This window comes from Eumetopias jubatus, unplaced genomic scaffold (genome assembly GCF_037043125.1).
Source record: "Eumetopias jubatus isolate StellerSeaLion01/CBP00866 unplaced genomic scaffold, mEumJub1_p1.0 scaffold_4, whole genome shotgun sequence".
Taxonomy (NCBI): Eukaryota; Metazoa; Chordata; class Mammalia; order Carnivora; family Otariidae; genus Eumetopias; species Eumetopias jubatus.
In genome coordinates this window covers 87624851-87638733 of record NW_028274810.1, presented here as the reverse complement: position 1 = coordinate 87638733, position 13883 = coordinate 87624851, and the positions used below count along the sequence as shown (strand labels likewise).

General features: G+C 46.5%; 1 pseudogene; it reads left to right on the top strand.

Moving 5' to 3' along the window:
• The first annotated feature begins 5015 nt into the window (after positions 1–5015).
• LOC148164552 (uncharacterized) lies at positions 5016–12203 on the top strand (annotated as a pseudogene).
• The last annotated feature ends 1680 nt before the right edge of the window (positions 12204–13883 follow it).

Here is a 13883-nt window from a genome sequence, read left to right as displayed (position 1 = left end):
CAACAATCAGGAGGACAGCAATGTCAGCGTCCCAGAAGAGTACAACACCAGATACTCCTCTCACTTCACCACAAGCCAACAGCTCTGCTGTCCCACTGAGCAGAAAACCCCAATACTTGAGACTCAGGAGGAGAGATCCAAAAACACAGCCTTGTCTAGCATGGCCACTTCAGCTAAGCCCTAAAATAGAATCACAGGCCTCCAACCACAGCCCCATCAGCATCAAGCTCCATAATCAATGGATTGGAATCATCAGTGTCCACTGACTCTCAGATATCAGCCACGATGATCACAGTTCTAACAGCATTGAACATACCGGGTGATGACATCATATCAGTGAGGTCCATGAGAGCCACTGTGTCTGAGAAGTCAGCCACAACGATTTCCCAGACGACACTGAACAAGATCACTGATGTGAAAGAATCTCTACCCATGGGGCGCCCGGGTGGCTCAGATGGTTAAGCGTCTGCCTTCAGCTCAGGTCATGATCCCAGGGTCCTGGGATCGAGTCCTGCATCGGGCTCCCTGCTAGGCGGGGAGCCTGCTTCTCTCTCTGCCTCTGCCTCTCTCTCTCTCTCTCTCTGACTCTTATGAATAAATAAATAAAACATTAAAAAAAAAAAAAGAATCTCTACCCATGACAACCAGTGCAGTCGTCCACGCCACTTCACTAACCCTGACCATCCTCGGGACGACTGTTCCTGGAACAGCCACGTCTGGGACTCAGCAAGGAGACACTACAGCTGCACCCCCAGCCCCGAGAATAGCCCTCGTGAGGAACATCACAGCCCTGCCACACAGACACCTTCCTGGCCAGTGGGATCAGCCCCGTCACCTGAGACAGCAGCTGCTCATTTGACAGCCCTCATCCGCAGCTCCTTGGGGACAGCAAAGTCCTCTGACATGACTGGCTCCAGTCAGGTTTCCCCTAAACGCACTCAGAGCAGTAGTCCCAGAGCCAGAGCCTGTGCTTTGGACAAGTACCCACTGATGGGGGAGTTTGTATGTGAAATGACAGCTACTACACCCACTCAGGTGAGTCTGAGCAGCTCATGTCTGTACAGCAAAGAAGAGGCAGGGGTCAGAGTGGACATCATAACCCTAGGAAGGCCCAGACAAATGTGTGTCCAGTGGCTATGGGAGGGCCAGTGAGGTTTGCCCAGACATTGGCATCTGGAGAGTCCATTGCGGTAGAGGTGGTTTTTCTAGTAAGAGGACAGGTAGCTGAGCACATGAGGTTGTGGCAATAAGTTCAGGATGCTGGAACAAACTACCACAGACTGGGTGGCTTATAAACAACAGAATTTTATTTCTCACAGTTCTGGACGCTGGAAGTCCAAGGTCAAGGCACCAGCACTGGTGAGAGCCCACTTCCTGGTTCATAGACAACTGTCTTCTCTCTGTGTCCTCACATAGTACAAGGGGCAAGGGAGCTCTCTGGGGTGTCCTTTATAAGGGCACTAATCCCATCCATGTGGGCTCCATCTCCATGACCTGATCACCCCCAAAGGCCTTACCACCTAATACCATCGTTATTTGGTGTTAGGATTTAACATATGGATGGGGGGGGCATAAAAATTCACTCTGTAGCAGAGGTAGCATGGACAATTCATCAGCCCCCAGCCCCTGGGGCCCCAACTGACCAGAGAATGAATCTTCCCGAAGGAAGGAACTCTAGCCCCAGCAGAGGCCAGGAGGGGCCAGATCGTTGTTGGGACAACACCAGTGTGGCAGATATTACAGAGAGGCTGAATTCACAGGGCCTCCCTCAAGTGGTGCAGCTAAATCCCAGGCTCACCCTCTGGCAGGGCAGAAGCTGGGTCCTAGAACCAAAAAGATGATGGTGTCCTCCAAACATATGTCTGTCATTGTCAAAGTAATTCTAACTCCCAGACCTTTAAATTTTATCAAATTCTGATTTTCCTAAAATGACTACTCTGCTTTTTAAAATACCAGATTCCTTCAAAAAATACTTCTTTTCATCACTGGATAATCCAGCCTTGGAATGAAGCTTCCATTGCATTCAAAACTAGGCAGTGCTTAACTTGGGGCCAGTGTTTTCCAAAATGTGTTTTGTGGGACACCAGTGCTTTGGGATTTCAACAGATGTTACACACACAGAAAAGGGTGGGGTTATTGTTAAATATATTGGGAAACTACTGGATTAAACAAAATGGTTTCTTGACTGCAGTACTTTTCAGAGCCTTTACTATTCTACTATCTACCATGACTCCCTTAAAAATCATATTTTTTTAAAGATTTTATTTATTTTTTGACAGAGAGAGAGAGAGAGAGACAGTGAGAGAGGGAACACAAGCAGGGGGAGTGGGAGAGGGAGAAGCAGCTTTCCACGGAGCCGGAAGCCCGATGCATTTCCCAAGTGTATCTGTCCCTAGACTCCTCATTCTGAGGAACATTTATGCAGCGCTTTGGAATATACCCAGCTGCAGAGGAGAGGAATTCAGATGAGAGCAGAGCAGAGCTGGGCAGGCAGAAGTGACTGGGGTGACAAGTCCAACCCAGGGGGTTTTAGTAAAGCCCTGTGTAGGTGCTGGCTCATTAGAAGATTATCCCCCTGTCAACAAACTGTATTGGTGAGACCAGGGTAGTGCGCTCACTTGTAAAATGCTGTATGTATCCCCCCACAGAAATTACGAAGTATATCCTGTGTTTTCATGCACTGAGAATGAAACAGCTTTTCTTTCCTTTCCTTTTCTTTTTTTTTTTAAAGATTTTGTTTATTTATTTGACAGAGAGAGAAACAAGAGACAGCTTTTCTTTTTGTGTTGTTTTCCCAGGTTAGTAGGAATATGGACTCTGCAAGATAGACTGTCTGGGTTTGAACTATGCCTCATTTTCTTCTGCTGGGGATAATAAGAGCACATTTACTGCATAGCATTCGTGTTTGAGGGTTAGCTTTATTGATATTATTATTTGGTACTCTGTATCACAACATACTATTGATTGCAATAGCAGAAAGTTATGTGACTGACTTAACCCACACCCTGTCCCGCTGAACAAACACTGGTACAGAGCACCTGCCGTTAAGTTGTAACTTGTCCCTCTGACCAAACATGCCTGCCCAAACAGAAATGGTGAGCTTTTTTTAAAAAGGAAAGGGAGAAAAGTCTTAAAATTCAATATAATAAAACAAGTACAGAAATGCTTAACACTAATATCTCCATTACGTTTTGCTTTTCAATGACTTTTAAACATCTCATCCCAAATTTGACAGAAAGTGTGGAAAGAGGGGGCACCTGAGTGGCTCAGTCAGTTAAGCATCTGCCTTCAGCTCAGGTCATGATCTCGGGGTCCTGGGATCGAGTCCCACAGCGGGCTCCCTACTCAGGGGGGAGCCTGCTTCTCTCTCTCCCTCTGCCTGCTGCTTCCCTGCTTGTGCTTTCTCTCTCACACATAAATAAATAAAATCTTTAAAAAAAAAAGCGTGGAAAGAATAGGCACAGAAAGAAGGGAAGGGTTAAGCATTAACTTCTCTTTTGTCACCCCAAAAGCATCACTGTTTGACATGCATCAGGACAACGTGTGTTGCAAGTGGCAGAAAACCCAACTCCAAATGGCTTGAGCAAAACAAACAAACAAACAAACAAATAAATAAAATTGAAACCATGAAATAAAATAAAACAATTTGTTGGCTCATGAGACTAAAAAGTCTTAAAGAGGACTTGAAGATGCTGATGCCCCTTCCTCCTGGCTCACAAAGGAGCTCTCTCCTTCCCTCCTCCCTCCTTCCCTTCACTCCCCTCCCTTCCCTCCCTCAGGATTGTCTCTTCATTTTTTTTTTAAAGATTTTATTTATTTATTTGACAGAGAGAGACAGTGAGAGAGGAAACACAAGCAGGGGGAGTGGGAGAGGGAGAAGCAGGCTTCCCGCTGAGCAGGGAGCCTGATGCGGGGCTCAATCCCAGGACCCTGGGATCATGACCTGAGCCAAAGGCAGACACTTAATGACAGAGCCACCCAGGTGCCCCTCTTCATTTTTTGTTTTTTAAGATTTTATTTTTAAGTAATCTCTACAACCAACGTGGGGTTTGAACTCACAACCCTGAGATCAAGAGCCACACACTCCATGGACTACAACAGCCTGGCACCCCAGCATTGTCTCTTCAGATTCAACCTTTAGGAGACAGAAAGAGTCCTTGACTTCAAACAGTTTAGGCCCTTCAAAAACTCCAAGGCCCAGGCTACCTGTTGGAATGAGAGGGAAGACAGGAGGATTTACTATAAGGTGTCTCCTGGGGGTGCCTGGGTGGCTCAGTCAGTTAAGTCAGGGTCCAGGGATCAAGCCCCATGTCAGAGCCCCACATTGAGGCCCACCCACATGGAGCCCCACATAGAGCCCTATGTTGGGCTCCCTGCTCAGCGGGGAGTCCATTTCCGCTCCCTCTTGTGCTCTTTCAAATAAATAAATAAAATCTTAAAAAAAAAAAAAAAAAGCTGTCTCCTAGAGGCCAAGGATAGGCTCCAACCAGGTTCTCCAGAGATTAGGACTTGGACTGTGAAAGTGGCAGGAACCAGGGAGTTGCGTCTCTCTCTCTCCCATTCTGTACCTGCACCTCCTTGGTTCCTCTCTCCACACACTGGCTCCCCCACCTCTCAGCACGCATGACAGAGAATGGCTGTCTCAGAATCTCAAGCTTTATACCACCTTCTTAATTTAGGTTCAGTTCCTAGGAGACACTGTGAGTGGGTCAGCCGAAGCCAGGGATTGGGGCCACCCAGGGCCATCATGGTGTAAGGGTCTCACATCCTATGAGGGGAGTCTTCATTTAAGGGAGTCATGGTGGGTTGGGCTAATAGCCCCACAGTGTCCCTCTATGCAGATTAGAACAAGTACACTTTTCTATATCATCATCCCAGGAGCCCTTGCACTGGCTCTGGTCCTCCTGCAGATCTGTCCCTGGTATAGGTGGCCCTGCACAGACAACTGAGGTGGTCCTGAGCAGCCGCTTCCTGAAGACTCACCATTGGATCCTGAGGGAAGGTACCTTCTTAGAATGTCCCAGTGTCAACAAGATGGAGGGCGCCATGTGCAGGTCTTCATGATGGAGAAGACAGAGGGTACTTGTGGACTGTGCCTCTCTGTAAGCAAGCTGGGAGGGGCTGCCTGATAAGAATGGGGGAGTCTGTGTGGGAGGGGTGGGGTGTGGAGAAGACTGAGAAATGGGTGATTGGGCACCAGTCATAACTTTACATCTATTTGACTGAGGAATAATTCTTTGGAATGGAGTCAAGTCTTTTTTGGGGAAAAGACCATGTTGTCCTCCATCACACTGGGAACACCCTTATAAATGGTACCATGTTTGATGGATTGGTATATTGGTTTCCAAGCTTGACAGCCACACAACCTTTTAAAATAATAACAACTGCAATCACAACCAATATTTATTAATTTCTTGCCAGGGGCTATGGGTTAAAGTCTTTTTTTTTTAAGATTTTATTTATTTATTTGAGAGAGCAAGCAAGATAGAGTGAGCATCAGTCAGGGGGCATGGCAAAGGGAGAGGGAGAAGCAGGCTCCCCGCTAAGCAGGGAGCCTGATGTGGGGTTGGATTCCAGGACCCCAAGATCATGACCTGAGCCAAAGGCAGACGCTTAATCGATCAAGCCACCCAGGTGCCCCATCAAAGTCTTTTTATATGGACTATCGTTAAATCTTCACAATAATCCTGTGACATTCCCATTTTATAGATGAAAATCTAAGTCTCAGAGAAGTGGTCAGATTTTTCCCAAGTCACACAGTTATTACCAGAGCTGGTTTGTGCTCCTAACTGCTCACTGATGCTGCCACCTCCCTTCTTTGGAAGAGATCTTACATAAAACCTAAATATAAAAACAAATATATAAAAACAGGGCAGCTCTGATTGAATGGGGGAGGAGTAAGCATTCACTGCTGAATCAGCTTCTCTCCAACATGTAGGTGGGCTTCATGCCCCTTCAAGGGAGGCTCTAGATCTCTTGAGATCACTTTGAAAACCAGAGTTTGTCCTAAAGGGGTGATTTGGTTCCTCCTAGTGTCTACCATTATCTCTAGCTCTGCCACCCAGAGAATCATGGGGTGTCTTGCTTAGGTCATGGGACAGAATTGGCAGTTTCAGTGTACAGTAACTAAGTCCCCAGAACTATGCCCCCAGAACTCTCTATCAGTATTCTTTTTAATAAACTGCAGTATTTATATCAACAAAACACCTCATTGTGATTCTCTAAAAAAAAAAAATCCTCTGGAAACAATAAAATACCAAAAAGATATCTAAATCTTGGGGTAGGGGTCAGGACTTGGCAATTTTAACAAGCACTCCGGTGATTATCTATTTTCCATGGGATTCTAAAATGCACACTGAAATTTGAGAGCCACTGGCACACAGGTGAAGAACATGGGCTCTGGAATCAGAGAAATGTTGAACTCAGGCTCTGTTACTTGCTTTGGGCAAGTCTTTTAAGTTTCTAAGCCTCAATTTACTCTTCTGTAAAATGGGAACTAATAAACAGAACTCTCCTCAGAGAGTTGTGATCAGGCGCCGATACCTGACACACAGCTCATGCTCAGTAAACTTCAGCCATTACGTTTTTTTAAAAGATGTATGTATGTATGTATGTATGTATGTATGTATGTATGTATTTTCTTTACAGAGAGGGGGAGAAAGAGACAGCCTGCGAGTGGAGTGAGGGGCAGACTGAGAGGGAGAGAGAGAATCTCAAGCAGGCTCCCCGCTGAGCTGGACACAGGGCTTCATCCCATGACCCTGAGATCATGACCTGAGCTGAAACCAAGAGTTGGACGCTTACCTGACTGAGCCACCCAGGCACCTCACTTCAGCCATTGCTTTTATTTAAATAAACAACTTGCAGCCAATGAAGACAGGAGATGGTGTTTCTCCTGGAGATGTGAGGGTAATGGCTGCCTCCCTGTTTTTTCTAGACCAACAACAGCTACGCCCTTCATTCTCTGGAGATGCCCCTCCTGCAGATTCACCCTGGCTTCATCAGTACTGACTGCACAAGGCTCAGCTTCAGCTGCACATACCTTCTGGTGGTGAACGTCAGCCAGACCCAGTCTAACCCAGCGGTCTTCCCGTGAGTTCTTTCCTATGAGCTGCCTCTCAGGCTGGGCCCTGTGAAGCTTCCAGAGTTCTCATTGCTACGTCTAATCCAGGCAGAAGGAGTCATCACTCTCAGGATGTTGGCCCCCCATGCCCAACCACCAATCATAGGTACCTCTTAGGTTGAAACTCAAAGCATTAGTGGAAGAAAAAAGATGCTTCCATGAAGTAATGCATTATGGGTTGTTTATGTAAATTGCCATGGGGTAGGTTGGCTTGGATGGCTTCAAGGGTCCTAGGTGGCCCCTCATTTTTCAGGAAGTCCAGGAGGAAGGTTAGCTACCAGTGCTCAGTGACCTTGGGTGCAAGGCAGAAGGTGAGTGAGTATCCCTCCCTCTGTGGTTTCATGGTGAGAATCTCACTCTTGTCCCTCTCCAGATATGGAACCATCCATGTTCTGGGCACTGGAGATGTCGTTGTCATCCTGGGCATCTTCACGGACCCTCAACTCTCAACTGTACTTGAGAACAGACCAATCCTCTTGGCAAGCCATTCTATGTGGTCCTCGGAGCCACAAGCATTGATCCAGACAGATTTGCCTCCGTGGCCAGTGAGGTCTTTGCCAGCACCAACATCTCCAGGACTGGTGCTGTTAAGTCCACCTACCACTTTGTGAAGGAGAGGTAAGTGTCTGTCAGGCCACGGTAACCTCCTAGCAGGCTGCTTTCGTACCCATGAGCACAGATCCTGTGACTTTCCTCTCTATCCCTGGTACATAAGCACTGGGAGAACGTAAGTGCTTATGTAAGTAAGTAAGAGAACATAAGTTCACTCAAAGGTGAACGTTTGTTGAATGAATGCAAGTAGTATTCTCATTCCCATTTTGCAGATGAGTAAATTAGGGCATAAGGAAGTTAGGGCTGGTTTCTCTCCCAAGATTACAGCCAGTAAATGACATTCATTCCTTTTATTTTTTCCTCAAACAGTTATTGAGGGCCTACAATGATAAATGTAAAAAACAAAAACTAACATTTCAAAGTGCTCTACACTATGTAATATACTTGACATGCATGACATTTAATCGCTAATACTGACATAGCATTTACTCCATGCCAGGCATGTTCAAATTACTACACATATATATATATATTTAAGATTTTATTTGTTTATTAGAGAGAGAGAGAGGAGAGTGGCAGAGGGAGAGGGAAAGAGAGAATCTGAAACAGACTCTGCACTGCGCACAGAGCCCAGCACGGGGCTCAATCTCACAACCGTGAGATCATGACCTGAACAGAAACCAAGAGTCGGAGGCTTAGCTGACCGAGTCACCCAGGCGCCTGACTTCACATATATTAACTCATTTAAGCCTCACAACCCACTGTATGAGATAATTTTTATTCCCATTTTATAGATGGAGAAACTGAGGCTCGGTTCACACAACTGGTAAGTGTCAGAACTTGCTAAATGCTGGGGACACAGAGATAAGTAAGGCCAAGTCCTTACCTTCAACAGCTTGCGGTCTAGGTTAGGAGCTGTTTGTATTTCATTAATATTAACAAATCTTCACAGAGCACAGTGAATCATTCATTACCTCACCGATTCCTGAAAACAGCCCTAGGAAGTATTATTTCCTCCACTTTACAGATGAGGGGATTAGAGAGGGTTCAGAGAGTTTAAATAACATGACCAAGGACACAGCCGTTGGTCTATTCATGCTCCAGAGTCTGGGTCCTGAAACACCACAAATCTGTCCTAGCATGTAATTCTTCCATTGTCAGAAGGAAAGAGAACCTAGTGATTAAAGGTGTGGGCGGACACAGCAGCCAGGCTGCTGAAGAGACTTCAGCAACCCACTTAACTTCTGTGAGCTTCAGTGTCCTCATTTCCTTAAAAAAAAAAAGGGGGGGTCAATCAAAGTGGAACCTGGAATGGATTTACTGATGGTGAGCTTGAGCCCCGGAAATAAAGACCATGGGGGTAAAAAGACTAAATGGGCCTCGGGGCGTACAAGAGACAGAGATTAGACAGGTGATTCCCTAATGCTCACAAGGAGATAGCATCTGTGTAGACAGGTAACTCAGTGGGTAAGTAATTTGCTGTCCCTTAGACTTTTGCATTGGCTGGTTGCTCTTTCTGGAAACCCTCAACTCCCTGATACCCAAAGGGCAAACTCTCATCTCCTTCAAGTCTTTGCTAAAATGTCACCATTTCAATGAAGCCTAGCCCGCCCATGCTATTTAAAATTGCAACTACTCTCCACTCATCCATTCTAAATCAATTTCTTTCTTCTATGTATCACCTCCTAACTATATGCCATATTATATGAGATCATTTGTTTTTTTTAAAAATTAAGTGATTCATCTGAAACTAATGATGTACTATACGTTGGCTAATTGAATTAAAAAAATAAAAAAATTAAAATTAAGTTATTTACTGTCTCCCCTTACCCACAAGAGAATAGGAGGTTTTGGTCTGTTTTGTTCACTCGTGTTCCCTAATTCTCCCAAGGACCATAGTAAGAATTTCTCTCTGCCATGGACTCTACAGCACAGGCCTATCCAAACATTACTGGTTATAGTGAAAGGGTTACACTTAAGTTATTGTCACCTCAAGAAAAAGTCACCATGACAATAGTGTGGACAGTTCAGACCACTATCCCCTAATCCCATAGCTCAGAATTTTCTATGTCTGTCAGTTTGCCCACCAATCCCGACATTGCCACCAATAACTGAGATTTCCTTTTTTCAGTTTGGAGCAATTATTGTTATAAGTGATGATTGATAAACTATGCCCAGTCAAGCAAACTTTAAGAAAGAAAGAAAAAGGAAGGAAGGGAGAGAGAGAGAGAGAAGGAAGGAAGGAAGGAAGGAAGGAAGGAAGGAAGGAAGGAGGAAGGAAGGAAGCAAGGAAGGAAGGAAGGAAGGAAGTAGGGGGAGGAAAGAAAGGAGTCAGGGGAGAGAGAAAGAGAGAGAAACAAAGGGGAAGGGAACAAAAGTATAGTCTTCCTCCTAGGATTGATGTGAGGATGAAATGAAATAATACATGTAAAGTTCTCAGTACGAGACGCAGCATCTACACTCAAACAGCACCAGCGAAAAGGGGGAAATCAATGTTTCTGCGTCCACACAGCCGGCCCAAGCCAGGACTCCAAACAGTAAGTGACGCTGCCTCTCCCCTCCAGCTGCTCAGCCAGCAACTCGGTTGGCGGCTCAGGGGCTGCGGGCCAACGGGGCCTCTCTGCCAGTGACGCTGGCCTTCATTCAACCCGTTCCACTTCGTGACCAACGACACGTTCTACCTGCACAGCCGAGTGACCTTGTGTGACGAGCGGGAAGGACACCCGTGCCAGCCAGTAAGCAGGGAGCCCTCGGGTCTCCAGGCAGTCGCGGCAGCCTCCGCCTGGAGCCGCTGGGGGCGGCCACTGGGGACCGCCACTGGGGAGCCAGACGCCTAGCAAGGTACCAATGCCACCGCCCTGGGGGCGGGACTAAGGAGGGGCCTGGAGGACGGAGGAGTTGGGGATTGGCCTATCTTGTCAGGGGCGGAACCGAGGGTGGGGCTTGTGGAGCAAGGGGCCAGTGGATTGACCTAAGGGGCGGGATTTTGGGGAACACACCTAGCTCCCTGGTGTCTCCGGCAAAGGCCTTCCCTGGCTGGGGCTGGGAGGGACTTCGCTACCCTTATGATGTGTCCCCCGCAGACCTGTAGGCAGTAGAGGTCACCTGGGAGATCCCGGCGCAAGAGCTCCTGGAGAGCGGCGCGGGCTGGATGGTGTTTGGGCCCAACCGGATAAGCGGTAACTGGGTCATTTAGGGGCCTCCTTGACTCCTCTTTTTTTTTTTTTTTAAAGATTTTATTTATTTATTTGACAGAGAGACACAGCGAGGGACGGAACACAAGCAGGGGGAGTGGGAGAGGGAGAAGCAGGCTCCCCGCGGAGCAGGGATCCCGATGCGGGGCTCGATCCTAGGATCCCAGGATCATGACCTGAGCGGAAGGCAGCCACTTAACGACCGAGCCACCCAGGCGCCCTCCTTGACTCCTCTTGCAGAACCTCCCACTGACCTGCTCTGAGATCCTTCCTACCTTCTTGTCCTACACTCCTCCCTCAATCCAGGTCCATATCCTCCCCAAATCTATATCCTCAGTTTCTTCTCTGCTCTGGAGGGGGCCCCTCCCCTCCCAGATCCTGTCCTCATTCAACTTCTACTCCTCTCCTCCCATTCCCACCCTTCCTGCCACACCAGTTCACTCTTCTAGTCTGTCTGTCCCTTGTGCCAGCCTGCTTTTGTATATTTTCCTTGCCGATCTGGAATAGTCTCTTCTTTCTATTCCCTAAGAGTCTTCCAAAGAGCTGACCCTCCGGGGAAAGCCTATCTTAGTAAGTCCATTCAAATTAGAGGCAAAAGGGTCATCATCACACCCTTCTGAGGCCCTGCTTCAACAAAGGGTCAGCCCTTTCTCTCAATCTTGATGAAACAATGGGAATCCTGTCAGGATGGTTCCTCAAGCTCAATCTTTCTTTCTATGTGGTTTCAGAGTCCAATGCCTCCAGCAGCCGGTGTTCGGCAGGTTGGTGCACAGGGATTGATTGGTGTAAAATTCTGGTAGGCGCCCCAGGGTCTGGGGGTGCATACTGGGTTCTGGCTGGCGCTGGTCTTGGATCCTGTCTCTGCTCAATTCTGTGTGACTTGGGAGAAGTCAGTTACCCTCTCCAAGTCTCAAGCTTACTCAGCAGTACATGGCAGAGTTGTCATTGTGGGGTTGTTGGTAGCCACAGTTAGAGTTTAACACATCAGAACCTGAGACTATCCAGAAATGACTTAGACTAGGGGTTAGGGTCAGGCAGGTAATAAGTGAGGGGGGCTGAGTGGGGTTCCCATTAAACTAGAGAGTGCATTTCATCCCTGTACTCCATTTGCCTCACCCCCAATTTAAGGGAGGGACTGTCAGACAGTTGGGACAGTGGGTCCCAGGAAAGCTTTGTTGAAAGAATGCATGAATGGATTACTAAATAATCCCCCAAAGTGGAATATCTAAGCCTAAAAAGTTTCCCAGGTTCCCAAAGCCACTGCATCCTATTTGTAATCATTTCTTTCTTTCCTGCAGGAGCCTGGATGACTATCTTTCTTCTGATAGGCTTGATGCTGGGATAAAATCCTGCCCAGATATTTCCCCCAACTCTAGCCCTTGGCTTCTAGTTTCATTGAGGTAAGGGTGGGGTGGAGGAAGATTTAGGGAGAGAAGTAGTCTGTCCTTTTGTTAGGGAGTGAAGATGGAACCCTGCGTGTCCCAACTACCATCTGGTAAGAAATGTGGCTGCTGAGTTTCAAGCTGTGTTTCCTCATCCCACCATCCCTTCCCATCTCTGGAACTCTTCCAAGGGCAGGACTGGGCTGCTCAATGTGATAGGGGGCTGGGCAAAAAGAATGGCCAGTAAACAGCAAGGAATTCTACTTTGACTCTCCTTTTCTGTGTAATCTGACTACAAAGCTTAAGCACTTTATGAGGAACGGGATATGTATATATGTGAGAAGTCACTTTATTCTCTATACGTTCTGGTTCCCCTATATGTGAAAGACTTTGACCAGATGATCTCTGCTTCAACACAGGGACTGTATGACTCTGGTTCCAGGGAAGGTTCCTGGGCACTGGCCAACTTGTCCTGTCTCCTTTCTTCTGCAGAATGGGCAAGAGCTATTCAATTTCAGAATTAGGATTAAATGATTCCATATGTTATTATCCTGCCTATTAATTATCTCTGACCTCATAAGCACCCCCCCTTCCTAGTAGAGGTGGATATAGGGAGCAGTGTTTGTGCTACTATCATTTATCCATTCAAAAATGAGTTGGAATCTACTATGTACCAGTTCCTGTGTTAATCCCTGGGGACTCAACAGTACATAAGACACAGTCTTTGGACCTTACAGAAAGGACAGTTGAGTGCAGGAAGTAGGTGTATGGACCAGGAAACAGGACAGGTTTTTGTAAGCTGGCAGAGGGGGCACTTTCACAAAATCACAAGAAGGCCTCTTTTTGTTAGTTGTTTTGTTTTTGAAGTACTACTTTTGATTGATATCTATGATCATTTTGGAAATTAATTTCTTGGGAAAATATTTTGGTACAAACAACAATAAAAGCTAAATCTAACAGTCTTAACGTTTCATTTGCAAGAACTTTTCTTGTCATTTAATGTTTTCACAGCTCCTGAAAAAAATTAAGTCTGATGATCAATACATATTTTTTTATGTACACCAAAGTCACACATTTATTAAATCAGCATACAAGTATTTACATTTCGTTGGGAATTCACGTTCACTTTATAGGTCTGGAGTAGTTTATTTATTTATGAGTAGACTATTTTTTTTTAAAGCTTTTATTTATTTATTTATTTATTTATTTATTTATTTATTTATTTGACAGAGAGAGAGAGAGAGAGCAGGAACACAAGCAGGGGGAGTGGGAGAGGGAGAAGCAGGCTTCCCATGGAGCAGAGAGCCCGATGTGGGGCTCGATCCCAGGACGCTGGGATCATGACCTGAGCCGAAGGCAGACGCTCAATGACCTCAATGACTGAGCCACCCAGGCGCCCATGAGTAGACTATTTATTTTTTTTTAAGTTTTTTTTTTTATTTATTTATTTGAGAGAAAGAATGAGGGAGAGAGAGCACATGAGAGGGGGGAGGGTCAGAGGGAGAAGCAGACTCCCTGCTGAGCAGGGAGCCCGATGCGGGACTCGATCCCAGGACTCCAGCATCATGACCTGAGCCGAAGGCAGTCACTTAACCAACTGAGCCACCCAGGCGCCCATGAGTAGACTATTTA